Here is a 15,519-nt window from a genome sequence, read left to right as displayed (position 1 = left end):
TCCCCTTACCCTTCAATTACACTCATTAATTGCTATTAAACACAAAACGAAATAATCTAATGAAATAAAATCTTAGTGATGATGTGCTGCGGAGATTTACTAGTTTTCTTTCAGGATTCGTTTATACCATGCTTACATTCATCATAAATGTAATCAGATAAATGAATTCTACATATGCTCGTGAATCGTTTTCCTGTTTAATGACTCCTAAATGAAATATTTCTTCACGAAGCAAATTGATACAAATGCATTATCAAATGTTGGTACATGGTTCAAAATAAATAAAATCCAGATTCTTCCATATCCTTTATAAACTATCTGCAAGCTTCTTCATTGTGTATTTCTCTAATGGAAGATTTTTTTTTTTGTTTTTGTAACAATAACTGTAACTAAATTGAACGACAAATAGAACTAACTGACTATAAATAAAACAAATCGTTTAGGATATTAAACAAAATGCACTTTTAATTATCTACTCATGATTACAGAGATAATACTAACAGTGTTAAATTGACATTTCACATTTTGTTAATACCTACATTTCATAATTAATTTTCTATTCCTGTGAGAATGACACTCTTGAGAATAGATTCACATGTTAGAATGGCTGTATGTACTGGTCAAAAAGAAAACTAAAGTTTATTAATTGTATTCGTATATTGTATAGTTACAGACAAAAATAACATTTGGAATGATATTGTGCAACATAATTTTGGTTTCAATGAGTTGTAGATCTAGTTTATTGGATAGGAGTGTCTGAGCTTACATTCAAAAGTAATCTAGTCTACAGGACTAGAGTCTTCTTCAGTTTGTGTCTGAGAAGCGATTTTAGCAAGTTCTCTCTCCACCTTTTCCAAGCGGTCCTTCTGGGCTTCGAAGACTCTTTGCTGTAAAATTTCCAGTGCCTGGAGTTCCGATTTGATGCCAATGACGGTTTGCTGGAGGTCGTTGATCACATTCTCGGCCCGTCGACAAATTTGGTTCTTCTCTGAGTTGCTAAAAGCTGGAATAATAATAATAATAATGATAATAATAATAATAATAATAATAATAATAATAATAATAATAATAATAATAATAATAATAATAATAATAATAATAATAATAATAATAATTAGTAGTAGTAGTAGTAGTAGTAGTAATTCAACTAGTTATATAATTATACAATTTTTTACTGTTCCTAAAAAGACCTGGTAAAATAGCCATCAAAAAATGATATCCACTAATAGAATTTATATTTATTTAAAAAAAATCGATTTGAATATAGATTGATGAAACAAACCCCTACAAAGAATCACATACAATGAGATTAAGCGACCTTGGAGATCAGTGATGCGTTGCGAGATTCGTAAACCTTTCACGGTCCTCGATCTATCATTAAAAAATGCTTAACATGCAAGTACAAGGGTGGTGTCTTGAAATTGTTGGTGCCAATGTCGAATGCTCTGATCTATAGGAGGTAGAGACCCATATTGTCGACGAAAATTACACTGCATAATTCTAAAAGACTTGGAGTTGCTAGAACGAAGAACGCAAAAAGCTTTTCTTTCTGTGTTGTCGCCATTTCGACTCTAGGCGTAAAGAGCACTCCGGATACTGAACAAGAGTGACTCCTGCTGGTAACCACGTAAATCGGCAACTTGCAACTGATCTCAAGGGAAACTTCTAGTTTCGAAATGTATTTTAAAATTTACTTCAGCCTTTTATGTGTAAAAATGTGAAAGATAGCCTTGTAAAGTCAGAATATTCTTATTTTAAACATCCTGTACTATTAAGCAAAGAATTCCACAGTCTCAAAATTTGGAAAATGGATTTTACGAGTTTCGGCACGACTCCATTATTTGTTAATAACTCAATACTATCTAAAGGCAGCACATGTTTGAAAAAGAGAGAGAGGAAGAAAGAATCCGTTATTCTTAATTTTAGATTATTTATTTCTCCGTTCCCATGTAAAACGTTTATTAATTAGAATATGTTCCGAAGCGTGAAGAAAACTGTAGGCCAAGTTAGTTTAAGCTGCAGGTTCATTTCGAAAGCCAAACCTGAAAACTGGTAAGGGTTAAACTAAACATTTGACGGAATGAAATAACAAAGAACATTACCCTAGTTTGATCTACAAATTGCAGTAATATTAAGTTCGATATTGGCATTATCTTAAACATGATCCATTAAATTCACAGTAACACCAATTTGTTTAGCCTAAGATTGGTTACACTAGATCATACTTTTCCATCATGTGTTGTATATAATTGGAAGTATGGAAGTTTGAAGTGACATTATAATGAAAGTTACATGAAACTTCTGCAGGTCTTATATAGTACTATCAATTTTTTTTAAAAAAAACAGTTTTCGTTTCTCTCTTCTTTATCATTGAGTTTATATATAGAGAAGTCTGTCCGGATATAAAACATTACATCCTGCCCGTACTGCATCCGCAGCATCTCTATCCGTGTCCGTAGCTTTTCTATCCGCATCCATAGATAATGAGATAACATATTCACATAACTTGTTCATTCTGTTACAATTATAGTTTCAAAAATTGTTTCTAACATAACTAGGGTTACCATAGTCTGAAATCCCAAAATATGGACACATTTTCACCCGGTAATTTTGTTTAAAATGTACTGTTCTCCTTACCTGGCTAATATGCTAAAAACATATAAGCGCAATAAGAAATATCGCGGTGTGTCCTAATTTAACTGTTTAAATAATATGAGAATATGTTCACAAAACAATGTGATATTATATTCAGAAAGTTAATGCAGATGAAAATTATTACTCTCAAAATGCGGACATGTCCGTATAAATCCTGATGTATGGTAACCTTAAATATAACAATTGTAAGTACATCTTTTTTAATTTTGTGAATTGTGAATAAAATTCCAGCTAACATTAAATACAATCTCTCTAGCTGTATGTCATCTAAGCTAAAATTCAAGCAAAGTACAAAGTTAATGGAAGAAATGTGGACGAACTTAAGGTCTCTTCAAATGCATTTTCCCGTCAATAAAATTATCAGATTTGTAATACAGTATTCGTCCATTAATTTCAGAGCAAATTACTATTTTAACAAAATCTAATTACTCATCCGGTATGAGTGTCTTTATTCAGAGCAGATAGCTGAAATGGAAACAAGGATTTTGCAGAAGAAGAATAAGCCACCTTAAAGGAATTCACACAAAATTACATTAGCAATTCATATTTGTTGTTCGCTTTTGAAAAATTCCGCGAAACACAATTTTGCTCTGATGTTGTTTGTCCCAAAAGGATTATCATATTACTAATAAACTTATAAGACATCAATAATTAATAATGTTCAGAAGAATGATCAGGAAATTCTTATCTTTTGACGAATATCCGCAATTTTATCCGAACAGAAAATAAAAATGTATCCGCAGAAATCTGTGTTGAATCCCCGAATATCCGCTTCCACACAGATCTCTATATACTTGTATACCTAAATAGAAGAAGCCTTACCTATCTTTGTAATGCTAACGAAATGAAGCAATTAAATTTGATGCATAAAGTGATCCATTCCATCACATTGGCCTTTTGAATTGATTTTAATCTGGTTAAAAACACAGAGAACACTTTATGCTCTTGGTAAACAAATATTGGTCATCTTGAGTTTTATTTTGATTACGTGACAGCCATCACTCGGATAATTCTATCTCAGTGAGAATGGACGTAATAGAAGCAGATATTTTAATTCAAAAGTGGTGCTAAAGATATTAGTGCTATTGGACGGCTCTTATGACATGCTTTAAAAAATAACATTGTTGGATGGAAATAGAATAATGTACAGAATATCAAATGCTGTATGCAATTCCAAAATAATAATGTCTGGAAAGTCAAAGTGAAAATTACTTACTTCTATGGAGATACTTACATTCTGATGATTCTGTGTCTGCGATTGAATCTTGTGATTCGCTCATTTCGTCCTGTAACAATGATTCAAAGGAAAATTATATAATATAAATCAATATAAATATAAAATTTATATTTACATTTACAATCTAAATACATATATGCAGTATGTTTAATTTTAAAAATACTACTCAATACATAATTATTATTAAAGGTAATTTGTCATTGCTAGCAGATCACTAGTTATTATAAGCTGAAAAATGTTCAAGAATCAAGATTATTCTTGATGGAAGAATGTTCCTATGTAATGTTATCTATCAATGGTGACAGACCTCTTCATCTATCTTGTTTTCCTATCACCATTCCGTCTAGCATGTCTCTCGGAATACTACTACTCTTTTCAAGCAATGTCTTAGCTAGAACCTCTATTGCTTTTTTCTATCACCTTTAATATTGTTTATTTCCCTTCTATCTCTTTCACAACTGTTTCATTACTTTTCTGTTCTACCAGATCATTTGTCCACTCTTTTTTACACTCATTCCAAAAATTTCTAGTAGTTCTTCATCGCTTTTGTGTGATATGTCCATGTTTCTGTGCCGTTCGGTACAATATTCCACAGTTTATTACAAATAAACCCATTATTGTAAAACGTAAAAATACTCTTCTTTTCTTTCTAAAGGCATCTTTCGCAATTTCTATCCTAGCTTTTATTTTTGCTCATATTTCATATATTCACTAATAACATTGCTTCCCTTATTCATCTTCATCTTCTTCTGTCATTTTTTTGTAGTTGATACAGATGCTTCTTTCAATCACCATTGCACTTGTAACTTTTATATTCTTCCCAAGTTTTATACCATTTTTCACGCTTTTTTCAAGTTTCTGTTCAAACTTTCCCAAGAAGAGTATATATACCAATTACAAATCTAATGCTTCCCAATCTTCTAAATTAGAATCTTGTTTTTTTTAAGACACCTTTTCGTTGCTTTTCTAAATAAATAGCAATTAATGTTGGTTGAGAGGCAACATTCCTGTCAAACAGCTCGGGTCGTAATGTACTTTTTTTAGTGTGAATGTCCGATTTTTCCTACGGAAGTACAATGGCTCAGTTTTATAATGCTCACCTCTGGTCCGATGAATCCCTGATCCAGTTCCAAATCATTGAGTTTGTGGTAAACAATGTCGTGTTTATTTTTTTCTTCTGAAGTTCCCCCATTTCCTTCCTTTTCATCGTCAATTGTTTTAAAAATCATTGACTTTCACTGATCATCTCATTTAGCCTCAGTGCATAACCGTGGACGTTAAGCTGAACATTTAATTTAATTTCCGATACTTCCACTCAGAAACGCTTGCATGGTTTCTCCAAGGAGAAGGAGGGGAATGATCGACACAGAAGTAAAGTTGCTAATATACACATCTTGATGCACATAATACTTCATGTAAAAGCAATTATTACTGACACACATTGGATCACTTTATAAACTAGCGGGTGGGAATGCAATCAAATTTAATATCTTTTGCTGTGTATTTCGAAGCGAACACCTTTCAAAAATCTAGGGAATGTAGAAAAATAATTGCTCTAGATTGTCCCCTCTGCCAGTGCTCATGCTTCCATTCCAATCCAATCTTCTGTAACACTTTGGTCAAAAGTCTTCTCAGTTCATTCGATCTAAAGGCTTTTTAGAACAATAAATATCATATCACTCCGATGTCTTCTTCTATAAATCATTTTTACAAAGTTTCTGTTATATATTCAAGGAATAAAGCTTTGCAGCATGTAATATGAAACTATTTCGTGATTATTATTTATGTCTTTTAGGGTCAATTTCGCAGCAGATAATATTTTTGTCTCCAAGGCAAGGGCGCCGATTTCCCTCTAACTTTGAGGTGGTCTATTCAGATGCAGAATGCATATATGAGGATTTTAAAACAAACTTAATTCAAATTATACCAAATATTGTATATTCATAAATAAAATGGGGGCTACACGAGATTTAGGGGGCCCGGTCTCCTCCCCCCCCCCGGATCGGCGTTCTTGCTGCAAGATATATTTTGACCATTCTCCAATCTTATACATTTCAGATCAATTCTTTTTTCTCTTTTTCTCGTCCATTTTTGAAACATTATGTATACAGTTGCTCTACAACGAAATTGCTTATTCAAACCAAAGAATCGTAAATATTTTGTCACTTTCGCTTAGCTTCATTTTCTCTGCCACATCTTCATTATGTGGTAGATTTTGTCCTTATACAAAACCTTAAAACACCCCTTCCCTACATATATCCCTCTTCCCAAAACAGTGTTTCTCCTATTCACATTTTCTTCTTTCATAGTTTCATTCTATTGTTTCCTGTGTATTTCCAATGCTTCATTTCGCTATATATCTCTTTACTCTTCCTGATTCTTCTGTGTTTGCACAATTTTCTTTTCTACTTTCTTATTTAATTCTGTGTTAATTCTTTTTACTTCCATCTGCACTACAGTGATTCAAAGCTTCCTTTTTGTGATCTTGTCCTCCAACTTTATATATTCTTTGTTTTCTTAGCCGTTTTCTGTTTGCAGTATCCTTTACTAAGTGCAATATTTTCTCATTGCCCGAGCTCCCTCACACCTAAATTGACACGTTACAGGTCATCGAAATGAAAGAACTGGGTTCGACTAAGTGGTGTGAAATAACGTGATTATGATCTCATTTAAGGTGTAGGTTTTCGTCTCATATAGACATGTTACTGTAAAGAGACATTAAACCCACTACAAATCAAACAAAAACTCGCACTATTCGCTAGTTATTACCTGACAAGTGAGTCTACTTTTTTCTTGGTGTGGGACAAGTGGCTACGCGTCTCTATATGCTCTCGGGCTCGATTCCCGGTGAGGATACTTATGTACCTCGAATATAATACCGAGCAGTGGTTCGTATAAGGATGCATACAGAGCCCGTCAAAAAAGGAAGAAAAACTCATACAAATTTTACATATGATATCTGTGATGTTTTAGAAGTTAAATAGAATTATCATTACAATATATATTAAGCTGTTTCTTCAACAGAAGTCGGGACTCTCATAACTGAAACAAGTGACATATGACGAATGATAGTGAAACAAAACGGTCGGTGCATACTTGAGGAATAGAAGTCTATTTCAAAGTTGCATTTCAAGGTTTGAAAATGTCGCTGCGACAGTGGAGGCATGAGTTTGAAACAGAACTTAATGCACGCTTGACAATTACACGGTTTTGTGATAGGTTTGAAACGCATGGTACTATTCGTGATGTGCAAAAGGGAAGATGCGAGAGATCTCCTATAACTACAAGTCCTGCTTCTTCGGGTGTGGCAAACCATTAAGCCAGCCACTTTGAAGAAATTAAAGGGCAGAAACTTGTATCGTGATTTGTAGTGGCGGATCTTGACCAGGATAGGGGGGCCTAGGCCTCCCCAGGTTTTTGAGTGACAAAAATAATTTAAGCTATTATTTATATATTTTTGAAAGTTTATAGTAAATTCATGATATACCTATCATAGTCTGAGTTCTGTCTCCCCTCCATTTTTTATCTTCTAGATCCGCCACTGGTGCTTTGTTATAATTATATACTAAACTTGTGATATATAATTGAATTTAATACTAATACACAATATCACCAAGTTTTCTTTCGTTAAAAAATGTACACGATCTGAAAAATGTACACGATCTGGTATCTGTATAACGATTTGATTACTTTCTTGTGTTTAGTAGTTTAATTTGATGTCTTGTGTAATGAGAGTGAATTACTCTTTTATCTTCCTATGTCAACTAGTTATTATTATAACCAATGCGTTTTGAACCTAAAGTTATATGTAATAAATATAAAGAAACTTTTTGTGAATTTACTTCTTTAAATGGATCTAATTGTATACAACACCTGGATAATGTCTAAAATTAAAATGTTGAAGTAATTTTCAACTAAGTGATTACAGTGCACAACAAAGAGTTAAAATTTTAAGTCACATAACAAAATAAAGAAAAAGTTTTTAAGTCCCATAACAAAACAAAGAAAACTCATTCAAACAATCTACAACTCTTCCAAATAATTCTGGGTTTGTGAAATGTGCTATCATTCTGTAGACTTCAAGGATGCCGAACAAGTTCCCTATAATAAGTTTTCGCAACAGTTTCACAAGCCATATTTTAGTCAGCTTTGGTTTAGAATTTAGCCCATTTTTCTGAAATTTATTTTATGTTACTGATGCTTAAACTACAGGGTGCGGCACGTAAAACCGGCCCGTAAAGTGAACACATAAAATGAAATGTAATGTATTGAATATGATTAACTACAACACATAAATGAAATGTAATGTATTGAATATGACTACTCACCTTCACAGCAGCCTTCACAGCAGGTGCTGAAAGTGTCCTCCGCCCACTTCAACACACATGTGAGCACGATTGAGGAGATTCATATATACCCTTGTCAGTTCTTGTGTTGTAATGCTATTGGTGACATCCTGGATCCTGGTCTTGAGTTCTTCAATTGTGTGTGGATTTGTTTCGTATACTCTTCCCTTTAACAGTCCCCATAAGTAAAAGTCACACGTGGACAAGTCTGGTGACCGAGGAGGCCACAAGCCTTTGCTGATTGTCCTCTCTGGTGTAAACATCTCATGCACAAGGGACAATGATGCAGCTGATGTGTGGCATGTTGCACCGTCCTGCTGAAAGTAACATAACTGACGCTCCTCTTCGGTCAAATGTGTATAAAACTCCTCCAGGATTCACATATACACGTCACTGTTCACTGTCGTCTCAAAGAATATGGGCCCAATAACGCGTGTGGCGGAAATGGCACACCAAACACCAATCTTCTCATCATGCAAGGGTACCTGGTGGATTGCGTGTGGATTTTCTGTCAACCAATACTGGTTGTTTTGGGAATTTACGTACCCAGACAGGTGGAACCACGCCTCGTCACTCATGATGAGCATTAGTGGATCCAAGAAATCACTGGCAACATTGCTCAACAGCCATGAACAGAAATGCACCCTCTTCTGCAGGTCAGGCTCCTTCAGTTCTTGCACAACACTTATCCGGTACGGTTTTAACTTCAGTCCCCTTAAAACACGTCTGCAACTTCTCTCACTCGCATGAACCTGTTGACTCAATCTCCTGGTTGACTTTCGAGGACTTCTTGTCATTATCTCCTCCACCTGCATCTTTAATTCAGGTGTGCAGACAGATGGTCGTCTGTTCCTGGGAGCATTTTGAACCGATCCTGTACGCCGCCATTTTTCAATCAATTCCTGAATGGTGCTTTTTGCTGGCACAGAACGTCCTGGAAATTTCTCCCGAAACAAATTCTTTGTTTTCACAAAAGATCCAGTGAGAATGAACCCTTCAACAATGGCAACACGCTCGGGTATCGAATACGGCATTATCACACACTGACACTCACCCGGCTTAACACAACGAGGCCTTTTTCTCAACTGGTTTCGACAAGTTTCACTGGCTGCGGCTGCACGTGACTGCTGCAGGTCACGTAAGTCGACCCGACCTCGACACGCCATCTCTTGGTAGGAAGGTAGATTATTTAAGTGTTGCCAAAAACACAATATACCAGAATATTACGACGGGCCGGTTTTACGTGCCCCACCCTGTACTTTGAGGACATAGCTGCCACGCTTCAATGAATTTTGTCAAAAGTACAACAGTAATTGTAAATTAACTATGAAATACGATCACCTCTGTGATATACTTAAGAACGGAAATCAGTAAGTGTTGCGAAGGTTTCTATCTAAGAAATCTTTCAACTCAGTTCATGATGTCATAATCATCGGATAGTGAAATTTCTGAATTACTCAAAAAGATCTTGACAGGAGTTGTTTGTATTTTATATCATTTTATAAATATGAAATAACTTATATTTCAAAATTAACATTAAAAGAATAAAACATCAGAAAAGTTGTTGGGAACGTAGTTCTAAAGATTCTAAAGTTCAAGTGTAGAACCAAAATTGGCCGAGTAAACTTGCAAGAACTTATAATGATATTTGCGTTTTTTCAACTTATTCATCATCGATACGAAATGTATGTTGAATTTACTGAGGCTGCATCTTTAGATGGTCATCACTATTAAAATTCATAGTGATAGCAATAACACGTATATTTCTTTAACTTATCAGGTTTAAATAAATATTAAATTTCTTAGTGCATATGAGATTTCACGACTTGTATCTTACTCCATGAAGATAATTCAAAATAATTATTAATATCTAATGTCTGAGCCAAAAATAATACATATACTGCAGCAAGAGAAACCACTCCCCCGCAGAGGCTGTTCAGAATACATTAAACCAAGGACCAATACTACGAATAATAATAATAATAATAATAATAATAATAATAATAATAATAATAATAATAATAATAATAATAATAATAATAATAATAATAAAGTGTAAGTCAAATTTAAGGGCACCATAGTTTGTGAATTTATCCCCCTCCGACTAGGTATAAAGAGATATATTCGACTGGAAACGACTTCCATAGCAACAGAAACAAACATTAAATGAGCAATGAGAAAATCAAATATAAACTTCGTAATGTCTTCTGTAATGAAGGTATCATTCGTTCTGTCAAAGTATGAAAAACAAGCATCGAGTTAGAAACTTGCGAAAACGTGAAAAGATGTAAAACAAATTCTAATGTCTCGCACACTAAAAGCAGGAAATAATACTTGTATAATTCTTGCAGAAAAGTGAAATAAATCAAAACGATATTTAATGATATTGATAAGATAAAATAAGTGCTGTGAATTCAAGAATCATCAACCCCTCAGTACGCGAACAAATCAGTTTACGAACAAATTTTGTGAACAATATTTGGCTCGACTTACGAACAATCCCAACTGCCCAACAGTTTTTGAAAATTCGCCGTAAAAATTATGTCAGACTGCTGTGCTCCCTCTTTTTTTTTTTTTTTTTCACTTTTTGTGTTTCTTATGAATCGGCACCCTTCAGCTTAATCTACACTGAGCATTTACATTGTCATGTCACAAAGTATAAATCTTTTGCAAGAGTTCACAAATAGCTGATGAAATAACATTAGTTTTTGACAATTACTTCAGCTGGAACACTTAAATTTGCGATAATAATAATAATAATAATAATAATAATAATAATAATAATAATAATAATAATAATAATAATAATAATAATAATAATAATAGAATATAAGAGAAGAGGTTGAAAAAATCCCTAGCTTTTGGAAATCCAAAAGGAAAAAAAAAATCCTCAGTGAGATGAGAACTGAAAAACATCGGATTTAAGGTAAATACTTTAAGGTTTATGCAATTCATCTTTGTTATACTTCTTTCTACCCAGTTTCAAGCACTTCGTAAAAGTACAATTAAAATATCACAATATTGCGAGCGGTGATTATATTCAATGAGAGAAAACGGAAAGGCTATTATAATTTTTGCGGTGAGTAATAGCCTTTACGCTTTTTTCATTACATTTAAAATATTAAAAATAAATTTGTCACATTCTGAAAGTGCTAACTTCTAAACACCAAAGACAGCTGTTCCTTTTCTTTTAATATTGGAATCTCCGGAAGAAGGGTAAAAAACATAAAACAAGGTACCGTACTATAGAAGTGAATAAAGATCAGTAATGATTTCATTGGTTGTCCCGGAGGGGAAATTCCTACGGAAATACGAAATTTCCTCCGGGGCATTTTTACGATGGTGCACAACGCATGCTATTACCAGAATTTTTGAAGTACTCCTTTCAACTCCCATTTAATCAAAGCTCCTCCCCCACAGGAAATATTTTAAAATCATTCGTGATAAAGATAATCCTAACTCTATTTGCTTGACTCGAAGGATTCAATGGAGAACTCTTTATCTTGGCGATGAACCTTGATATCTCTTAAGTAGCACGGAATTTCACTATTATGTAACTACAATATATATATTCGCAGAAGACAAATTTTGAATATCGAGCTTAATATAACAGCCTAACCTCTCAAGTACTGTGTGGTTTGAAATTCAAATAGCAGAACCATATCAGTCTTCAGCAGTACAGCCATTATGTGACAGATTTATATTATTATCGTTTTGGAATTTAATGTCCCTTTCTGCACTGAGGCTATATAGACCCCTAAGATGTGTTTACCATCGGTAAATGTACCCATTTTCACTTGTTGATTAACCATGAAAAGTATATCTTAGCTTTCTGTTATTTTGTTCCCCAATTCAATAATAATAATTGCCAATTTCAGCCATTTATACTGAATGTTAATCGAATATCGTTTCTAATTAAAGTTTATTTAAAAATTTGAATAGAACGGAATAAAGTATGACTTATTGTTTTGCTCAGCATTCTCCTTAGGACGTATCTTTGGTTCTATATTCACCTACCTCTCAGAACAAATCAAATCCAAGTATATGCCATCCCATAGCTAATTTCAACGCGTAGTGAAATTGTGAATGTGTGTTTCTAGTGTATTTTTCTTTGCTTAAAATCTACGGTTATAATGTTTGAGGCAGCCCTTAGTCCATGTTCTCTATGATACTAAAATTGATGTATGTAGAATGTAGTTAACGTGATTGTTCATTAATGTCAATAGTATTCCGATTATTTTAGGATTGATTTATGTTATATGGGAGTTATTTAATATTAAATGATCCAAGCTGAAAAAGTTAATAAATGAAATGATTAATTGATGATAAGTTGTATATACAAACTCTTGAACTTAACCGGATGCCATATTGTTTTTCAAGTTCTTAAATTCTTCAAATTCTCTAAAAGGTATATAAATTAGTATATGATAAAATATATAATGCATATTTAAAGTATAAATAGCATGGGTTACCGCGAGCCTATATTACTCTGAATCAATATTAAATTTAAATCAGATATAAATAGTATTCATATGCGTATGTAAAAATTGTTCATAGTTATAATTTCGTAGATCACCATTTGTTCTAGTTGCAACTAATATTCATGAGTCCATTAGAAGTAAGTCGTTCGAAGATTATACTCGATTGTGCTTCCATAAGAATTTATGATAACTTGTGATTAAATACCTATGTATAAGGAAACTTATAAAGATTTACAAAACTCATGTAAATTTGTCTACAATAAAAAATATACACTCAATATTTGGGCTACCCTAAAGAATATCTACCTTTGATTTGTGAAGAACTTTGTAATGTATTTTTGGCTAAAGGCGCACATTTTTAGCAATCTACAAGATCAAAGTGTCACCAAAATATGCCCAACATTACTCCAAGGATTGGGAAAGAAGGAAATGAATCAAGTGCTCAATAATGCCAGCAAAACATACTGTAAGCATTTTAAGTGAAAATTAAAAGGCAAAGTGTTTCATTTAAAGTACTACGAAGAAGATTACAGTATTTTTCATTTAGTTTAAAGTTTCATTTAATGCACCGAGGCTAAGGGGACGGTGATAACGATAATTAATGGAATGGTGCAATGAAGAAAGTAGGGAAAAACAGGAGAACCTCGAGAAAACTCACGTGCAAGGTGCTTGTCCATCACAACGTCCACTTGAAGTGATCTGTGATCGAGCCAGGGACCTCACGCATCAGAGATGAGTTCTCTACGACTGAACCACCTAGGCCTCACAGCATATTTGGGGTATGTGGTAAAATTATGAAATGTTTTCCTTATGATACTTAGTTTTAAATTCTCTTAGCTATAAGTTGAGCTATCATTTCACACGAATTTTGTCATTTTTAGTCAAATTGTGTGCATCATTTAGTTACTTTATGAAAAGACATCTTGAAAACACTGCTTATAACTTGACACGAAATCAGAACCACAACTCCCGCCGAGAATCCAAAGGCACATATTCTAATCGTATAGTCCGAGAGAACTAATTTACAGTATATATGATATTTAAGCAGAGATCTCTGTTATTAGTGCTATCAGTATGGAGAATCGTAATTAGCAATATGGGTGCACAGGTAAAATAATTTAAAATTTTTAATCAATATAATTAAACAAGCATAATATTTTAAATAATAAATTTGAGTTATTCTACTTACCTTCGAAATTCTTCACGTTTCTTCTTGATAACAAACAACTTGAAATTTTGATTAACATCCAATTTTATCTTCGAAAATTTTTCAGTTCCGAAAAGATTCGTTATTCTATTGTTTGCATAATACGAATTTCTTGTGAAATCATAGACATGAAAGAATTGATAGACTACTCAACCACATGAGGAAAGTTGTCAACAAAACTTTCTTTTATGCCAAATTAGTACGTTTTGTATAAACATTCGAGATGTAATTAGCAAATTACAATCACAATAATAGAAGAAATATACAATAAATAAAAGTATTGCTTTGATGTTGCTTTATTTTATTTATCAAAACGCATTTCTTACACGAGAAATTTCTGGTTGCTAAATAAATTCTTAATGTTGTGTCGTGGTTCTCTTCTAACACGTGATGTGTACTGTAAAAGTTCAAAAAGAGCGAAATATTATTTCTTTAAATGATATTAGCTCAGAAAAATCAGACAGAAAAAGGGAGAAAACTTCGAAAACATTTTGACCAAGTTGGATTTTTGTGAAGAACATTTTTTGATGTCCTAACAAATCCTGTAAAGTATCCTTAATTTGAGTCGTGTGTTTTGCCCTTTTTTTAGGTGATGAAAGGGGATGAATTTTAGTTTTTTTTTAAATTATTATTATTTCGACAATTATATTCGTAAAATTTTCGAGGAAAATAGAATGCCGATCCAGAATCTGGGACCATATATTTATAAAATTGGCAGAGCAAATATTTATTCACATTTTAAAAGGGGAATATGTAAGAAATCAAAATATATGGTGATATTACCTGCTACATTCACAAGAAGGTGGAAGTAATGCAAGGTGTGGGCTTGTAACCCTAAGGAAGTCATGATGAACTGTAATGGTATGTAGGGCCTACAAGCCGTGACCATTGAGGTCTTCCAAAGCAATCCCAGAGGTAAGGCGATCTCTGGGCAATCGTATATGTGAAGTTAGTGACTGCACGTATGTAGTATCCAAAACTATCACACAGAATTACATTCTGTGTTATGTTTTGTTCTTCTGTAGAGGTAATAGTGGTAATAAATGGCAGAACTCTCTGATCGTGTTCGAGAGTCAAAGAGAATTCAAACGTAAATTTGCACTACTTCACAAGGGAAAAGAGATGTAGTACAAGGTAAGCATTCTATTCTTATATACGGCCATAGATTCTTGAAATCTACAGAAGAAAGTAATGTTGTTTCTTCCACTATCTTCGTTCACACGCAAACTCACCGCTGCGCTCACACATTAGCGCACCAGCTTCGCTCTGCGCTTACTCTTTTCAGGTACAATTCTTGTTTTAGTGGCCACATAGTATAGGCGGGTTGATGTTTTGGCACCGAAAAAATCGCTTTACATATACCCATAACCATAACGGTTAAGCCTTCCTACAGTTAACCTCCACCCAGGAATGACAACTATTCCCATTAGAAACAATGGTTAATACTAAGAACAAAAGAAATAAATCTATTATTAATTCCCAGATTCTATATCTGCACCAGATTTGTTATGAGAAGAACTGTAGTTTATAAAATCCTACACAAAATACTTTTTTTTCGTAGAATCAATCATCTTTTAGTAAAAGACATGGTAA

The 15,519-nt window shown here is 33.4% G+C and overlaps 1 protein-coding gene and 1 long non-coding RNA gene across 2 annotated transcripts in view; both read right to left on the bottom strand.

Moving 5' to 3' along the window:
• The window catches only part of Ir25a (ionotropic receptor 25a), a 222,565-nt gene that overhangs the window by 87,075 nt on the left and 119,971 nt on the right, over window positions 1-15,519 (bottom strand). The window lies entirely within an intron of this gene.
• On the bottom strand, window positions 439-14,046 carry LOC145689946 (uncharacterized). The gene is made up of 3 exons (XR_014132127.1): window positions 13,909-14,046; window positions 3,890-3,941; window positions 439-1,003 (listed from the first exon to the last, which is right to left on the bottom strand). It is a non-coding gene; the product is annotated as an uncharacterized LOC145689946 (long non-coding RNA).

Source organism: Thermobia domestica, chromosome 1, assembly GCF_964235325.1.
Source record: "Thermobia domestica chromosome 1, izTheDome1.hap1.1, whole genome shotgun sequence".
Lineage (NCBI taxonomy): Eukaryota > Metazoa > Arthropoda > Insecta > Zygentoma > Lepismatidae > Thermobia > Thermobia domestica.
The sequence above is the reverse complement of the archived record's forward strand: the minus strand, read 5'-3'. Positions and strand labels throughout refer to the sequence as shown.